Raw genomic sequence first — 17520 nt, 5'->3', positions numbered from 1 at the left:
CTGCAACTTCCAATTCTTCCATGCCCAACTTTTTTCCCCTTGTGTGTAATATATTTTAGACAGGCAAAGATGTGAACAGGGATGACTGATCTTATGAAAACAGTGGAAGCAAAGGTGAGAAACTTGTGGCCCTCCAGATGTTGCTGGACTCCAGCTCTCATCAGTTCCAGCCAGCATGACCAGTGATCAAGGGTGATGGAAGTTAAAGTCCAGCAATGTCTGGAGAGTCACAGGCTCCCCTAAGAATGGGGAAAGAGGCTTTAAATAAATAAACAAAAAGCGGCATAAAAATGGTTACAACATAATATATCATCTGGTGGGCCCTGCTTTCAAATTTTGCACTAAATTGTCAAAGTGAGAACGAGAACAGTTTGCATTCTAAGTAGAAGCATTCTCAGAGTAGAGGCAAGAATTTATTGGGCATCCCCCTGCCTAGAAGGAAAGAATGGGGAGACTTACCACTGTAGCAGTCAGCTATATTTCAGGGCTATTTGCTTTATTATTGAATCCTATCATCAATAACTTTCCATAGGACAAAGCTGAAAAGCAAGCATAAAGTTAAACTGACCCTATCCAGTGCTACTATCTAACTCTGTCTCTGACCTGTATGGAAGAATGAATGAGTCTAAAAAACATGACCAGCAACAGCAGTGAATGGAGTGGACAGTGTGGGGTTCCCCAGCCAAAGGTGGCTGTGCTCCCCACAGCTTGTCCCAGCAAGCACTACTGCCTCTGGCTGTGGAGGTAGAGCTGCTACCTGTTAAAGTGGAATGTTAAGCCAATGCACAGCTTTCCCATATTCCAGGAGTGCAGGCGCTCTATTGCCATTGCTCTATTGCATGGTTAGAGGGGAGGGCTGGAGGGTACTAAAGACTCCAGTGTTGAGGTATGGTAATTCCCTCTTTAGTGGGCCAACTCCTCACTTACCAGTGGTGGGTGCCTCCTCCTTGCAGTCTCAGATGCAACAGTGTAGGTGGAGTTTGTTTTGGACAGGTGTTTGTAGAGTCCTTAGGGGCCTGGGAACACAAGACTTATCCATGTGGCTTTCCTGTCTTTTGATGTGATGCGCTGTGTGTTGTAGTGAGCTCCAGTGCTGGTGTACGGCTCAGACAAATTATATTTAGATGCACCATCATTTATATTGACATAATATGACACTGGGGCAGGAAACTGAAATCATCCATAGGATTCTTACTAAACTTCCTTCCTCTCCTGTCACACCCAGCCCCTCCCCCCTTCATATTGTGATGTCCATCTCAGGTAGGAATGCACCAATGGTAGTCCATTGCCAACATAATGGTATAGTGTTACGCATGTGAATTCACTTTACTTGCATGCCTGCTTTTGCATTCCTGGTGCAAGGAATGATCCTCTCCCACCCAGTGAGGCTAATGCGTGGATCAGAATGCTTTTTGAGGTGTCTTTACTGACATTTGGGAAAGTTGACCCTCACACCTTTTAAACTATAATGTTTTTTGCTCCTGTTCAATTTGAGGATATGGATATTTGTGGTTGGCCATTATAATTTGCCATCATAATTCTTAGCTTTGGCAGTTCATTTCTTCTGTAAAATCACAGCACCTTGTAATAAGGAAGGGGAGTCTCTTCCCATAGCAAATGCAGCCTAGTGTCTGGGGAGCACACTGGGTGACAGGTTTCATCCCACCCCCCAACCAGCCACCAGCACTTTAGAAGCTATTATAAAGCAACTCTCAGAAGTGTCTATGGAAGGAGATGAGGAAGGTGGCTTTGCTGATGCTTCTGGCCTGCTTGCCCTGCACACAGGTGTCCTTCTGGAAGACTAACTGTCTGATCAAGGCTGGCACTGCTAACCCAGGGAAGGCAGTTCCTGGGCAACATGCAATGTGAAATTCCTTAGGTGCTTAGCATCTGTCCTCCCTGGTTTTTGGCAGAAGGATTATGCCTTCCCTTCCTTTGTTCAGTGCTTAGGTGTAATGGTGCTCTCAGGAAGATAGTTTCCCCCTTGGGCTCCTCACGGTTTGAGTGCTCTTGATGGGTACAGCAAACATTCCTCCAGCAAAGGCACAGCAGGAATTTGCACAAGCTGCTGAGATGTAATGCTGGTGCTTTTGTCAGGAGTGTCCACATTCCACTGTGCTTATCTCTGCCCTTCCCTCCCTCCCACTCCTTCACATGCCATTCTCAGCCCAAAGTCTGAGGGGGCTGTTCTTGGCTGGGAGTGAGCGCCTGAGCAGGGGTCAGCCCAGGGACATTTCCCCCTGGCCCCACATCCCATTAAAGAAGACAGTGACTGATGGTGGAAAGAGCTCATTACCAGGAGAGAGTTTCCCACAGAGAGGGGCAACTGCACCTGTGAGGGGAGGGGGAATAAAAAAACACCAGCAGTCAAATAGCCTCAGCTACAACTTCCCTCTTACTATTCCAGACAATTAGAGAGGAGGCAGAGCCCTAATGGAAAGAAAAGTGGAAGTAGTCATAGTTGTAGTGGATATATTATTGGTATTCATAAGAAATTATGATGAGGATGATAATACCTAGGTCTTTAAAGTGTCCGGTAATCTTGTCTGTAACCCTCTATCTGTATTATTATCCCCATATTACAAATGGGAGGCTGAGGCTGAAAAGAATGATGACCTGCCAAAGACTCTTCAGTAAGTCCATGGGCTGAAATCAGATCTGAACTTGGACTTCCTGATTCACATAGAACACTTTACAACACCAGCTCTCAGGAGAAACTGAATGTTGCAAGGCAAAGGTGGGGTGCCCCATGCCATATTTGCAATGCAGGCGTTAGGGGTGCATTAGCAGGGGGAAACCAGCAAGCAGGAAGGAGAAGGAACTTAATTCCCTTGTTGGCTGTCTTTTTTGTGCAAGTGGCCTTTGAGTGGTTTTAACCTGTGTGCCCCCCCCCATGGGTTCTGAAATATACTCAGAGTCGCAAAGTGATTTCATGCTCTTTATTCAGCTCATAGTGGTGAGGAGGAATGAATGAAAGTCCCCTCAAAGTATCTGCTTTATATACATTATTTACACAGTGGGCTGCACATGATTGGCTAATTCTGGAATTCTACTGTAAGCCAATCAGGTTGTGGATTCACTTATATCTGGAGCATGATTGGGTGGTTCCTGCCAACCAATCATACTGCTGCATTGTTCTAGGACCAATCAGACTGCTGCATTCTGAATCCTATTGTTCTAGGACCAATCAGACTGCTGCAATTTGGATCCTATTGTTCTAGGATCCTATTCAACTCAGTACATAACAGGTTCCAACTGGAGTACATAGCTGTGACCTCATCAGATGCATCTTGGAAAATGTGTGTATTTCAGGGGTTTTAAAAGGGGCAGGCCACAGTAACTATCACAGCACAGTCTGTAGAGATCTGCACTTTACAGTTTGTGCAGCTCCCTACATCATACATACATGTGAACATTGTGGACACATGCATAAATATACATGGCTGTCCCTAACACATCCAGTTTGGCCCTAAGCTTAAGTACCAGTATAACATTATGGGAATTCCAAAAAGCACAACAAAAACAAAACCTGGTGTAATTCACTTTCATTACTGGCTGGTTTATTTTTCATCTGGCAATAACAGAGAATCTGTTCCACACCATAACACTCCTACCTCTCCAGCAAGTATGCTCTATGAGGCAGAACTCGGGATGGATGTGCAGTGTAACAAAGGATAGCAAGCTTGTGTACAAGAGCGCATTTTTTGTACTCATTTCGATGCGTGTTCTGCGTGGCAGAGCATTGATTCTCATACAAGTCACCTGTCGTGTTCAGAGGAGCCTGACCAGAAGGCATCTGTTGCATGAAGCAGAGCGGCAACATGACACACCTGCTGAGGTCAAAGCAATCTCGCCCAGCATGCCTGCAACAGGCAGCAGGTACTTCTTCAGCCAGCTGGGGCCATGGCATGGTGCACCTGTGCTGTGTGCAAGGACATGGAAAACGTACAACATACACATCCCAGAGCCGTTCTTACTTTTGCACAGTTGCAGCTATATATGCTTTATGAAACTTCAGTGTAATAGGGTAGCTATCTTTCTGAACTGGCAGCATTATCCATCAGCATTCATCCGAGAGCCCTCTGCCTTTTCCAGTGTATGGGGGAACAGCCTCATTTTTCATACCACAGCTAGAACACAAAACGCTCGATTCCTATAGAGTTTTACATGCCTCCACTGCACAGATTTGTCTGGTCCTATATTGAGGTTCGTGTGGAGGGACAATAGGCATTTGCCTGACGTCTATAACTTTAGTTAGGCAAAGTTGTTTTTGAGTAAAGGGCTGCCCCCATCACATCATGGCTCTAAGCTGGAAGTGATGGCAGCCTGACCTGTATCTTAGAACATGGTTCATGCAGCATCGCTGTGAAGCAGGATGAAGCAAAGTGAAGCAAAAAAGCAGCAGGCAGAGGAGGGAGGTACTTCTCACAGCTGCTGCTTCCCCACTCTCATAAGTGACTTTCACAGTAGCTATGCTTTCCCACGTTGGGTTTCCTTCTGTTCTTGGAACCCGGATGGGGGAAATGCAGCCAGGGTAGGGAAAGAGGGGTTCAAGGGGGAAGTGATTTGCTGGGGAAGAGTTAAGCAACCCTCTTAACACATACTGTTGGTGCTTCGCTTTAAATCACCCCATCATTTACAGCTGTGCAGCTGGCCTATTTTTCAAGACATGGTGCTCTCCCCATAAACATTTAGGTTGCCCCATAGAGGAAAAGCTAGTCACTTGCTTAATTTCCCTAGTTTATGCCATAGCCATTTAAGGAGTCCCTGTTGCTTGCTGTGTTTGCTGGAGGAGGAATTCAGACTCCCACTGAATAAGTGAGCAGCAGCTCCTCCAAAGGAACCACAGCCAGACCCGGAGGTTCTCCTTTATACACAAACAGTGTTTGCCTAAGGCTTGTGGGAGCATGTTAAGGGAGCAAGTTAAGGGATCATTGTTAATGCCTGGCTTGGCCTTCTTACATAGAAGGGATTTAATTGAAGTGGTTTCTGGCAGTGGCAGTGCAAACAGCAACAGGTGACACTTCCATATTAAGTTAGCTAACACAGTCCAGACACACTGGGGCCTTAGAACGGAGTCTCAGCTAGAAGCCTTGGCCATTTCAGGGTTTGTTTTCTTCCTGTAAAACGTTACCACTGTTACTACTCTGGAAATTGTTGCAACAGGGACTAGAAACTTTTGAGGCTCGCGTTGGTGAAAACACCACATGTGCCTACTCTGCCATTTTAAAAGACAGATTCTCAAGGATGGAAGAGGGCCATCTTTTTTTGTCAGGCAACACATCAGACACACACACACACACACACACACCAGCCTTTAGCTGTTTCTGCTGAAAATGCCTGTTGTTCACATGCACCTCAATCTAGGACTAGATGAATCTATATAACAGAGGTATGTAAAAATTACATGATGAAGTTCAGCCCATTGGTCCCTGAGCATGCACAGTAGCTGCCATTAGTCTCATGAACATGCTGTCCCTCCTCCTCTTCCTCCTTTTTTTTTGTGCTCAAAGACTTGGGAGACCAGGCTTCACATCCACACTTAACCATGAAGCTCACTGGGTGACCTTGGGCCAGTCACTGTTGCTCAACCTAACCCACCTCACAGGGTGGGGTTGTGAGGATTGGGCTCCCCGGAGGGAAGGCAGGATATAATAATAGTAATAGTAGTAGTAGTAGTAATAGCAGCAATAAATTAGGATTTAATTATCCCATTTTGCAACAACCCCCATTTGCCATTTCATCTGAATATGACAAATACAGGTGGTGACCATTTTGGTCATATCCAGTTGATGAGTGACCGCATGTGTCGTTTTCGGCCCTGGAAGGGGGTGAAACAGGGGCGGAAAGGGGTGGGGGCAAAACAGGCTCACATGTGACTGCTGATGTGCACAATAACCCGAAACATAACCCCAACTCAGAGGAGGAGTTGCCTGTAGTGCTTTTTTCAAACCATATTTTGATCTCAAATCAACAACTGACACCATTTTATTGAGTTCCATTTTTTCTGCAGTAGTCAGGCTCTGAAAGAGAAATGGGAGTCAAGCTACTTAGATGGGAACGGAGTGCGCAAAAACCTGCTGGGATGAAAGTTTTGACAACATGATCTTCTGTCTTTAAGGGAAGAGTCATAGCTCTTTTGTGTGCATCTGTTTTGCATATACAAAACTTCCCAGGGTCAATCTTCAGCACCTCCAGGTTGGGTCTGCAACCCTGGAGAACTGCTGCCAGTCACACTATTGAGCTAGATGGAACCAATGGTCTGACTCAGTATATAGGGCAGTTTCCTATGTTCTTCTGCACCCTATAAACTGCTTCCTTAAATAAACTTGAAATGGAACATCATGTGGGTGCTTAACATAATATGGTACTTACACCTGCATTGTGTTTTGGAGACTTGTATTCATATTAGATGTTACTCTCTTTCTTTTCTGACTGCCAATGCACTGCCACAAGATACTGTTCCATGTTCAAAACTAAACAGAGGGGACATTGTCTCTTTGCTGCTGCCTGCCAGTGCTCCCAGCCCCAACAGCTGGTGGAATTCTCCAGGGGTACTGTTGATGTTTTGACCTTAGTTTCCCTATGGGATGTAAGAGGAGGGTCAAAGATACCCTCCAGGGAAAGCAGATGGACCCAGAATCTTTGATACAGAAGAGATCCCTTCACCCCCCCCCCCATGCCTGTGCCCCAGTGGTCTGGCTAAGCTGGGCATTGCAGGAAATTATTGCTTTGTTTGGTATCTGCTGATGGGTTCTGTGAATCCTTATGTCATGCCTTGCAGGCTTCAAAAGGAGCTTTGGGGATAAATTCTCATTGCTGATCAAATAGCTCTGTGCAGGCATCTGTAGAATCTTTTTTTGGACCATGCCTGGCTCTGGCAGGAAAGTAGGATCAACCAATTGACCCTTATTGCCCCTCTTGTCCCTAGTGCCATGCACTTCCTCTCCTCCTCAATATTGCTAATAACTTTGAGTCCAGGAGAATCCTTTTGGGCAGCATTAACCCTAATTAAGCTTGTGATTCAGCTTTCTGTAGTGGTTGGAATGAGGCGGTGGAGAGCCCATCTGAGACTCATGTTCTTTGCTTATTTTTGTTTTTCAGCTTGCTCAGCTAGCAAGGGTATGGGGTGTGGAGAGGCCATTTTGCATTGCTAACAAGTAAGGCACCTGGGTGTCATGGGAAGAGTCTTCCCAGATGGACTTTCCCCATGGTGGACACTCTGGACTTGCCAGAACCCCACAACATCTCACTTGCCTCACAGCAATGTGATGCCGTGGCATGAAAGGCCAGCACCATTTTATATAACAGAATCCATAACCAAGACTGCAGATTAATTACTTAGGAAGGCTGTCAACAACCTAGAAAGGAGTCAGATGGAAAATACGTGGGTGATGAAGGGTCTGCTCTAGAAGGCTTTTCACACGAGAAAAAAAGGCTGAAGCAACCAAGATATGTTTAAGCAGGATTTTAAAGAATATGAAAGGGGAAGCAATTTTCAGCTACTTAAAGAGACATTATAAAGAAGAGAGAATACGATTATTCACCATATACACTGAAGAGCACCAGGACTGGAAATGAAATTCAGTTTGGGCATTAGGTTTAACCAAGTTGTTGTGGGGTATCAAACTACAAAAGCAGTACTGCAGCAAAACATCTTTTTTGGAATCATCTCGTTAGAGGTTTTCAAGGTAAAGCTGTACACATGATCCAGCAGGGATGGTCTACATATAAGGTTCTTTTGCAGCATAGAATTGCAAGAAGCAGCCTTTGAAGTAATTTCCAGCTCCATAACATTCCCATTTTGAATTAACAGACTGTTGTATTTAGAACAGAACAAGCTGAAGCCATGTTAGCATGGAAGGCATGTGAGCATAACACTGTATGCGTGCCACCACATATTGAATTACTGTCAAACTGCACATTTACAGTGTGTGGACACAGACACAAATATGATACAATGTGGCAGGAAATACCAATATGCTGGGTTATGGATCTACCGGTAATTTACAAAGTAAAAGCTGTAGAGTGGCTGAATCTGTAAATGATGGCAGATCACTCTATATTTTCAGCAGAATGATGCAATATAGCTCTCCTGACCAAATATTATTTTGCGTTGAAGCATGTCTTGCTGGTGGAAAGCTAGCATGTCAGGAAGAAGATGTCTAGCTTTCAATAGGCATAGAGAATGTTTGCTTTATTTAGAACTTCTGTAGTGGATTGGTGGGGAACCTGTGGCCCAGCTGCTGGCCCACTCTTGCTCTCTGGACCACTCCTCTAGGAACTGGTTTCTCTTCCATATTGTCTATGAGAGATCAGGATAGGTCAGCTGCTTAATTATGAAGTGGGCGGGGGGTCAGGGGAAGCCTGTAGTAAGCTGCAGGATGGGGATGAATGGAAATGGACAGGGCCAAAACAGATGGAGCAATCTGCAAACAACTGAGGAGGGGGAGTGTGGGGAAAGCTGAAATGGACAGAGAGATGCAATGAGAACCACTGAATGAATGAGTGAGAAATGGGGACGCTGAGAGAACTCTGCAATCCTGTAATGCTGCAAATACCATCCGCTTTTGGCTCACCAGCATGCAGTTCCCCCAAAATTCTCCTTGAGAAGATAGTGCCCCTCAAAAGAAAGAAAGAAAATCTGCCCCTCTGCAGCCAGACTATATTCCGTTTCTGAACATGTAAATGAACTCTAGATTATATAGCATGAGATCAAATGAGGCTCAGCTCTCAGCATGTTCTGTTGTTGTAAATGGTCATACCTAGTCAGGAAGGTCTGCAGAGAAACCTAACTTCCTGAGTTGCTGACAACCCTGAGATCACAAGAAGGGTTGCTGTTGTTTTTAGATGGGTGCATGGAGGGGGACCAGGTTCATCTATACCATAGTCCCACATTCGGCTTCCTCATGTTAATGATTTATCTGTGATCAGGACTATGTGAAGAAGTTGTACGTGCAGTGGATGTGTATGAGCAGCCTGGGACTCTGCAAAAATGCATAGGAACTGATGACAAAGGAGCAACGGATGCATGAAGGTCAGGGGTGGGGGCAGGAGGTACATCTTCCCCCCAACCCTTTGCATGTGGATTCCTGACACCTGAACACAGGAGCTGCTGGGGTGCCTTGTAAGCTGGAGCAGGACACAACTGGAGGCCTGCAAAAAGAGCAACATGATTAATTGTGTTAGCTTGTTAAAAATATTTTAATTAACGTAAGGAAATTTCCTGTCTGCAAATAATCCAGATACTATGAAATCCCAATAAAATGATGATGACTGGCAATTTGACACTGCCAGCAGAGTTCCCAGATGCTGCTGTGGTAATTGATGGCCTTGTATAAATTTAAATTAGGCATCTTGTTATTAATTTTTGTCCCTGGAAAAAACACCCCAGTGGCTGGAATATTTTTTTTGCCAAAATGTAAGCTGTCCTGCTGTGTGCATCTATGACACAGCAATCTCGGTGTTTTTTTAGGTGTGCCATGGGAGGAAGGCTCCCTTACCAAAATATGTTCTCTTAAACTTAGTTTAGTCCCTGCTTCAGAATAGTGAAACTGTGGCATTTAGCACTGTAATTAGTCTCATCCAGGAATGTCTTTAGTTGCTCCACCACAACCCTCTCAATCACCTTCCCCAGACAAGAAGTATTTATGACAGGGTGATAGTTGTTATAATCCAATGACCAATCCTTTCCCCTCTTGATTTCACCAGCTGTGATGGATAGGGATCGACAGGGCGCATAGTTGGATACATCATGCAAGTGCCCTGTCCATATTATCTGCCCTCATAAATGGAAGTTGATCCCATAAAGTCAGAGGAGCTGACATTGGGCACCTCAGCTGCAACTGGAACCATGATGATAGCATCTAAATTGCTGCAGAATCAAACAACATTATCCTCAAAAGATGGGCCTAATGATCACAGCAGGCCTCTGTTGCCTCCAGTAGCCTGTCCCCATCAACAGGTGAAACCAGATTCCAAATGACCCAGAAAAGCTCTGCTGGATGATTACTTGAGTATATAATAGAGGCAGAGAAGTAAGACTTCTTCACTGCCTTTATTGTCACATGGTAGATGCGAACTCTAACAAGTGCTCAGTTGGCATCAGAATGTGTAATATACCGTCTGTGCTTTAGCCATCATCCAGCCTGTTTCACTGCACACAGCTCCCTAGAATACCAGGGGTGCTCAGGAGTGATTGTGTTAACACCCTTCTTATCACTGGCAGAGGAAGAGGGGGGTGGGGGGAGCGCACCGCCCTTCGCAGCGCAATCCCGGAGGGGTTCCATCGCGGCCGCCCCCCCCCTGCGCTGAGCACCCCGCCCCTGCAGGCGGCACTCCACACCCCCAAAACGCACGTCACGCCCCCCGGATGCACGCCAGCCCCGCCCAGCCTGCTCTTCGCCCCTGGTGCCAGAGTATGAAGCTCCACCACTGTTTCTCATCTCAGTGAAGTGAGTTCACACATCACAGTGAGACGAGAGCCTTAACAGGGTCACCTACCCCATCCACTGGAAAGTCCCCCAGAGCATTCAGGAATTCATCAGGATCTATAAGGCCATCTTAATTGGTCCCCCACACTTGCAGAGGGAGATATCTGCTGTGAGACCAAACCTGATCAGGAAGTGGGCCAACCATGACAACAGAGTCACAGAGACCACTCCTATTTCCAGACCATCCCTCTCCCCACTTGGAGAGAAGACCGAGACAAGGGTATAGCCTGCTCGGTGCATCAGGCTGATAACAAACTGAGACAGTTGCATGGTCACCATGGAGGCCATGAATTCCTGGGTCGGTCCTTCCCTGCCTTATCCCCACGACCATACCCTAACCAAATGTAGACTGTAGGGACCTTGGGGCACAGACCAGTCTTTTCTTGCCTATGTTCCTCTGTACTATACCATGTTCACTGACTGATATCCTCATAGTCACCAAAGCTCTGTACTGTCTTTTAATATACACACACACACACACACACACAATGTATATAGATGTGTATGTATACAGTTGCATATTGCTATTTATAGTTATATATAGTTATAGTTACTGTTCAGTGTGCATATTCCCCTGCGGCCCCCAGCTGCTAGGAAATGATGTCTCTTCCCTCTAACAGGGCATGGGGGCATCTGGCATGATTTGGGCTCTGCTGCAATTGATTGAATACACTGCGGCAGAGACTGTATCATTTGTTCGCAACGCTGACTGCCTGGGAGTACTGGAGAGGCTGCAATTCTCCTGAGAGCAGGGCAGTGACCATGTGCACATTGGGGTGATGCTGGGAGCTGGCAGGACAGTTCATGTGAGGATCCAGAACTGTCACTTGCCTGACTCTGGGATCCTGCTGCTGCTGACACTAAGGTACTGACTCTGAATTTTTTGGCAGAGGCAGGAGAAGTTCAGGAATGGAAAGCAGTGAGTGATGCCAACAAGCACCTGAGTTTCCAAATCCCTGGCAGTTGAAATAACAGCAATCCTGCTAAATATTACTAGTCCCTGCAAATACTGTTGGCACAGGTAGTATGAGAGGTGTTGGGAAGAAGTCTTTAGCCATGTCAGAAGTTTTCCCCTACCAGATTACCAAAGTCTACAGCCGCTCCACTTCTGGTGACACCCACCTGAAATCTCCATGTGTTGCACAGAGCTCAGGAGAAGGGTTGATTTTGGCATAGAAACAGCATGAGAGATGCCCAAAGGCACTGGATAAGGGGAAAGTGGCTGGAGGGATGGGGTACTATCATCATCACCACCACCACCACCACCACCACCAACAACAACAACAATTATGGGGTGCTGATTCTCTGCCCAAGAGCGTTTCAGTATTGTGCCCTTCACTTAGAAAGGCTTCATGTTCCACGTCTGTGTCTGTGGGTGTAGAGTGTGGGAACTCTTGTGGCTGGATACAAGGTCTTTACATCTACTGCCCTGAGGCTATGGAATGATCTCCCACATAGATGATTGTAGTTCCTGCTTGCTGGCTCTCAAGGCAGCTTGTAAGGCTGATCTTTTTGGCCCGGTGTTTGGTCCTGCCGTCTACTCTTTCTAAGATTTTTCAGAAGAAGCAATGGTAATGCCTGTTAGATTTAATAAGTATGTTTTCATCTTATTTCCTGAAAGCTGCCTTCTGCCTTGGAAAGGCAACATAGGAATATTTTAAACCAACAAATGGAACAAGAGGTTTTGTGGCACCTTAAAGACAGCCAAATGTTATTATGTCATAAGCTTTTTGTGGACTAACCAGGTGATCTTGTGCCAGTCACTAAATCTCAGTCTGACCTACCTTACAGGATTGTTTTGAGGATAGGATGGTGGGGAGGACCTTGTACACCACCTTTATCTCCTTCGGGGAAAGCCGCAGTACAAATTTTAAAATTTAAAAAAGGCACCAGCATAAAATTCACCCTAATCCATGCTAGCAGTCCAGATAAAAAGGTAAAGGTAAAGGGACCCCTGACCATTAGGTCCAGTCGTGGCCGACTGTGGGGTTGCGCCTCTCATCTCGCTGAGGGAGCCGACATACAGCTTCCAGGTCATGTGGCTAGCATGACTAAGCCACTTCTGGCGAACCAGAGCAGTGCATGGAAGAGTCGTTTACCTTCCTGCCAGAGCAGTACCTATTTATCTACTTGCACTTTGACGTGCTTTCAAACTGCTAGGTTGGCAGGAGCAGGGACTGAGCAATGAGAGCTCACCCCGTTGCGGGGATTCGAACCGCCGACCTTCTGATCGGCAAGTCCTAGACTGTGGTTTTACCGATAAAATACATTAAACAATTGAATGTGATTTAAAGTTGTGGAACTGCAACAATCCCCTTTTCATCCATCCTCCTCGCTTCAAATGTTCTTTGCAACTGTAGGCAAAGCAGAGTGCTAGACAATAGACAACAGCATATGATTTGCATAAGACCAAAGACTTTCAGGAGAAAAGTTCAGAGGTGCACTTGGTATCAGCAAACACATTTGAAAGGATGCATTTTAAGCCCATTTCTTTGTTGCAGACTTCATAATTTATATGGTTATGGGATCTATGTGAGCAACTGCTAGAGCTCTGTTGCTACCCTAACCAACAGAGTGTCAAAGATACAGGGGTAAATCTACCCGTGCACTAGGCACATTATGCATAGTGTAAAAGAAAAATGAAGGGGAAAAGATGGAAGCATCTGGTGATCTAAATATATGGAGAGTTGGGTTTTCACTAGGAGGAAGCTCGGGGGGGGGGGATGTACTGGCTGTAATGGGACTGTTCTAAGGAATGTAGTTGGCTGGCAGGAAGAGTATTCTGGTTTTGCAAACGTGGTATCCTGCCTTTGCATGGTCAACAGAGAAGGCATGGGAACCCTGTGCCAGACAACACACCTGTTAGGTCTAAATCCAGTTGTGGTCACCCACTGACCTAGCTTAGCTCTGACACCGTGTGGGATTGTGCCATTTTTGACACAAAACTGACTTCCATGTAGAAAATGTGTATTGTATGTGACACGTGGGCCTAAGAAGCATTGGGAGCCTTTCTTGGTGGATTGTTCTGTGGCTGCTCCATCCCACACCAAAAGAGATTTCATTTCAGCCGTGGGTGCAGCAAAGTGATCCCTATACTTAATGCCATTTGTCATTCTTTGATGGGCTCTGAAGCTTGCCAAGGATGCCGAGGAAATGAATAGAGAGTGATAATAGAAATGTGACAGTTTCCTGATCCCTACAATAAAATATTCACTAGTAATTCAAGTAACAATCAAAACACAAAGCGTCTCGAGCCCACAGCGTATGCAGGGATGAGTCACCATCACTTGCATTCATCTAGCTCAGTAGATGAGTGATTTGGTAGCTATGAATGGCAGGAAGTGGGGGCAAGGGGATGACATCAGTAGAGGTTCTCTCCCCACCACACACACACACACACACACACACCTTGCCCTGAAAAGGACTCAAAGGCCAATCCCACTTCAGGCAAGGGCAGGATGCAGGGAAGGAAAGATTGCCTTCTTTGAACTGAAGAAGCAAACACCTTTGGCTGGCAGGGTTAAGATGATCTAGAAGATGAAAAAGCAGGCTGCCCTCCTCCCCAGCTTCACCTGCATTGACACCTGAAGTAATAAGATACTGGAGCCTCAGGGCCAAACCAGATGTGACACAGAACTGAGATTATAATCTCCCCTGGTTTTAAGAAAGATTAATAGTAGGGGTGTGTGGGTGTGCATATGAATTGGTTTGGGACTGCAGTATTGGGGAGGGGGGACTTAACCCCTTTCCCTGTAGCGTTTCCCTGTTAAACCCCCTCTCCCAAGGAGCATCTACTGAGTCAGACCTTTGGGCCATCTAGTTTAGTTTTGTGCACACTGACTTGGGGGTTTCAGATGGGTTCCCTCCCGGACATACCTGGAGATGCTGGGGATGGAACCTAAGATCTTTTGCATTCAAAGCTCTGCCACTGAGCCATAGCACATATCCAAGCTGCGATTTGTTCTGTGGTTGAAAGCTTGCAGGTAACCATGTGATGCATGAAAGTTTTCTCCTTCAGAGGAAAATGCAGCTACTGTATCTTTGGGGCAAATAGTGTAAGGGATTTTAATGGGGCGAAAGCCGGGGAAACCATCCCTTCTCCCTTGGCGCCACCTCCCTGATCAGATTCCTTTCCACCCTATGGCTGCTGTTAATTAAAAACAACAACAACATGGGAGATCCTAATCTCTTGCAGCATGTCTGGTTGCACCTGAAGTGGCTGGCAAGGAAATAAGAACTTCATTAGGGCCTGGATAGCACCCGCTCCAAACAGGTGCTCAAGAGCTTTTATTTCCTTTTATTTCTCCAGTGTTCTTCAATAGGCTCTATTTGAGTGAGTAGCCTTTGTCTGATTCCATTGCAGTCTCAGCAGTGCAAGTCCTATAGGGGAGGACTGTTTGTGTCTGGGCAGAGGACTGCTTCTGACTGGTACTAAATCTCAATGGTTGTTCTTGTTGCACAGTGACAGTCTGACTGCAGGGTTAACATGAACCTATTGGGAAGCCGTCCTCTGCAAGTGCTGCAATAAAGCTGAAAGACCACCAAAGTTGGTGCCAGTGAGGTTGCTGAATTTTGTTTTTCCTGGCTTTTGAAATGTGGATTTCATCAGCTCCGAATGCTCACCTCAAATGTGAGGTGAACTCCATGGCCCCAAAAGTACTTCTCTGGCTCAGTTTTAATCCAAGTTGAAAACATCCTCCCTCTCTGCCACCCACTTGCATACCTGGCTTGCAGAGCACCAAAGAGGGGGAGAGGAGAGAGAAATCTTCCTCTCCCCTATGGCTGCCAGAGCAACAAGCCATGTAAACAGGTGGGCGGGGAGCAAAGAGGTTGGAGGGGCAAAGTCAAGCAGGTGGATAGGCGGGAGTTCGAAGTTTTACTGAGAGGGTGGGAATAAACTGAGCAAGTTAGTAATAGCTAATTGAGAAAAGAGCTCAGTTCTCCAAGTGCAGTTCCAAGCATGAACATAAGAGCTTTGCCATGACTAGAAACCACCATGGTAGGTTAAAAAGACACGAAGGAGCTGTGTTCCAAGGCTCAATCAAGGCAAGGTCTCCTTTCAGTGTCAACTAAGATCATAAGAAGAAACCTGTTGGATCAGGTGAAAAGACCTATTTAGTTCAGCATCCTATTCCGGCAGTGGCTATTTGGGTGCCTACAGGAAGACCTGAACACAACAGCAGTCTCTCAGCTTTTGATTTACAGCATCTGCTATGGAGAGGCATATATTGCTTCCAACAGTGGAGTTACAACATAGCAATCATGGCTAGTTGCCACTGATAGACTTATCCTCCATTAGCTTGTCCAATATACTTTTAAAGTCATCCAAGTTGTCCATCACTCTGTCTTGTGGGAGTGAGTATTATTATGACTTTGGAACAGAAGTCCAGGACCTCTACTCAACAGAAGGAGCAGGAGGGCCTCCAGCTGCAGAAGAACTAGCTTACAACAGTAATACAAATTATTATCTAAAGAGGAAGTCCCCCATAAGACTATTAAAACCAGGCTCTAAATTTACCTAACTGAAGAATAAGGTGGTGAATTTGCTTAACTATTGTGAGAACAGAAATTCAGGGTGGGGGGGGGGAATAATCTTTGGCCCTTCGTATGTTGCTGCACTACAACTCCCATCAGCCCCAGCAAGCATAGCCAGTGGCTAGGGATAATGAGAGCTGTAGCTGAGCAACATCTGGAGGGTCAAAGGTGATACAAATGGTAGAAGGAGTGCAGAGAGGATCACAAAGGAATAGAGGCTGCTGCACTTGTAAGGCTCCTGTGCCTCTGAAAACTTCAGGGTAGAATGAGGAGTAATAGCTATAGCTTTGCTTGCCAGTGGCTGGGTAAAAGTACACCTGCAACTGTTCTGTCTGTCAGACACCTTTCAAAGACAAGGGAGTCCCGCAAGAACAAAAAACTGGCAACACTAGCAGCAGCTGGATTTGCACTGGCCCTATTCAGCCTGCTTCCTCCTCCTCCTCCTCCTCCTCCTCCTCTTGTTGCTGCTGTAAGCCTTGCTTGAAGTCTGCATTAAAGAGGGTGGGGGAAGCAGAATCTTGCCTCTGTGAGTCTTGGAATGCTGCCTAGTTGCCTGTAGAGAGATAAGAGGAACATGGGGATAGTGAAGTACAATTGGTAGAAGCTGCCTATGATTATGTGCTGTTTGCATGGGTAATTGAAAAAGGATGCTTTTCATTTAAGCACTTTGCCATTCCACAGCCAGGCTCCCCACTTTTCCAATGGGTACGCATTCAACTGGTTGCCCCTGTGATGTCTATGCCTGGGAAGTCACCTCTTGGGGAGCAAATGTTGCCATTGAGACAACGTGCTGGCAATCCTCACTGCGTGGAGTTGCATTAGAACTCTGTTCTGCTGCCATGTGTTCTTCCTCTCACCCTACAAGGGGGAATGAGATGGAACAGTATGACTAGCAATAACAATTTATTTAGTCTTTATTTAACAACATTTATATACTTCATACTTGACAAAATACCACACAAATGAGTGGACTTTGGAAGCTTAGTGTTCATCACCAAAACTGCCTCCCACAGTACCTAGTGGGAGATTGCTATGAGTTTGTGGTCAGCAGTCCACCCTTTAATGCAAGGTGCACACTTATCCAAGTCCTCTTTGCGGAAGTGAGGCACTGCTGTTGAGTAGCAGAGCATTAAGCCAGGACACATTTCCCCCATATTTCAGTGGATGGATAGGGAGACAGTCTGTGATTCTGGGTACTGGAGTGCATTAAGCATGACCAGATGCTTGGGGTGGCAGAGGATAATGTTAAGGGGTCATATCTGAGGAATCTGCTCCCCCTCCCAGATGAGTCTCTGATTCTCTGCTTGTATGAGTGGCACGTTATGTTCTTAAAGTCCCAGCTCCTGGTGGGTGTTTGTGAAGTTCTATAAGGCATCTGAGAACAGAAGTCCCCATCTGCATTTACTACTTTGTTACTAGCTGTGGGTATTTATGGTATGAGTAAAATGTTCCCCTTGTGCTAAGTGGTTCTTTTTAGTAAACCTTCCCATGC

The 17520-nt window shown here is 45.9% G+C and overlaps 1 protein-coding gene across 2 annotated transcripts in view; it reads left to right on the top strand.

The window, feature by feature from the left end:
• The window catches only part of HYI (hydroxypyruvate isomerase (putative)), a 152065-nt gene that overhangs the window by 76993 nt on the left and 57552 nt on the right, over nt 1-17520 (top strand). The gene's annotated exons all lie outside the window — the stretch shown is intronic.

This window comes from Podarcis tiliguerta, assembly GCF_965153285.1.
Source record: "Podarcis tiliguerta genome assembly, chromosome: 6".
NCBI lineage: Eukaryota > Metazoa > Chordata > Lepidosauria > Squamata > Lacertidae > Podarcis > Podarcis tiliguerta.
Note: the sequence above shows the minus strand (reverse complement) of the source record. Positions and strands in the feature narration are given on the sequence as shown.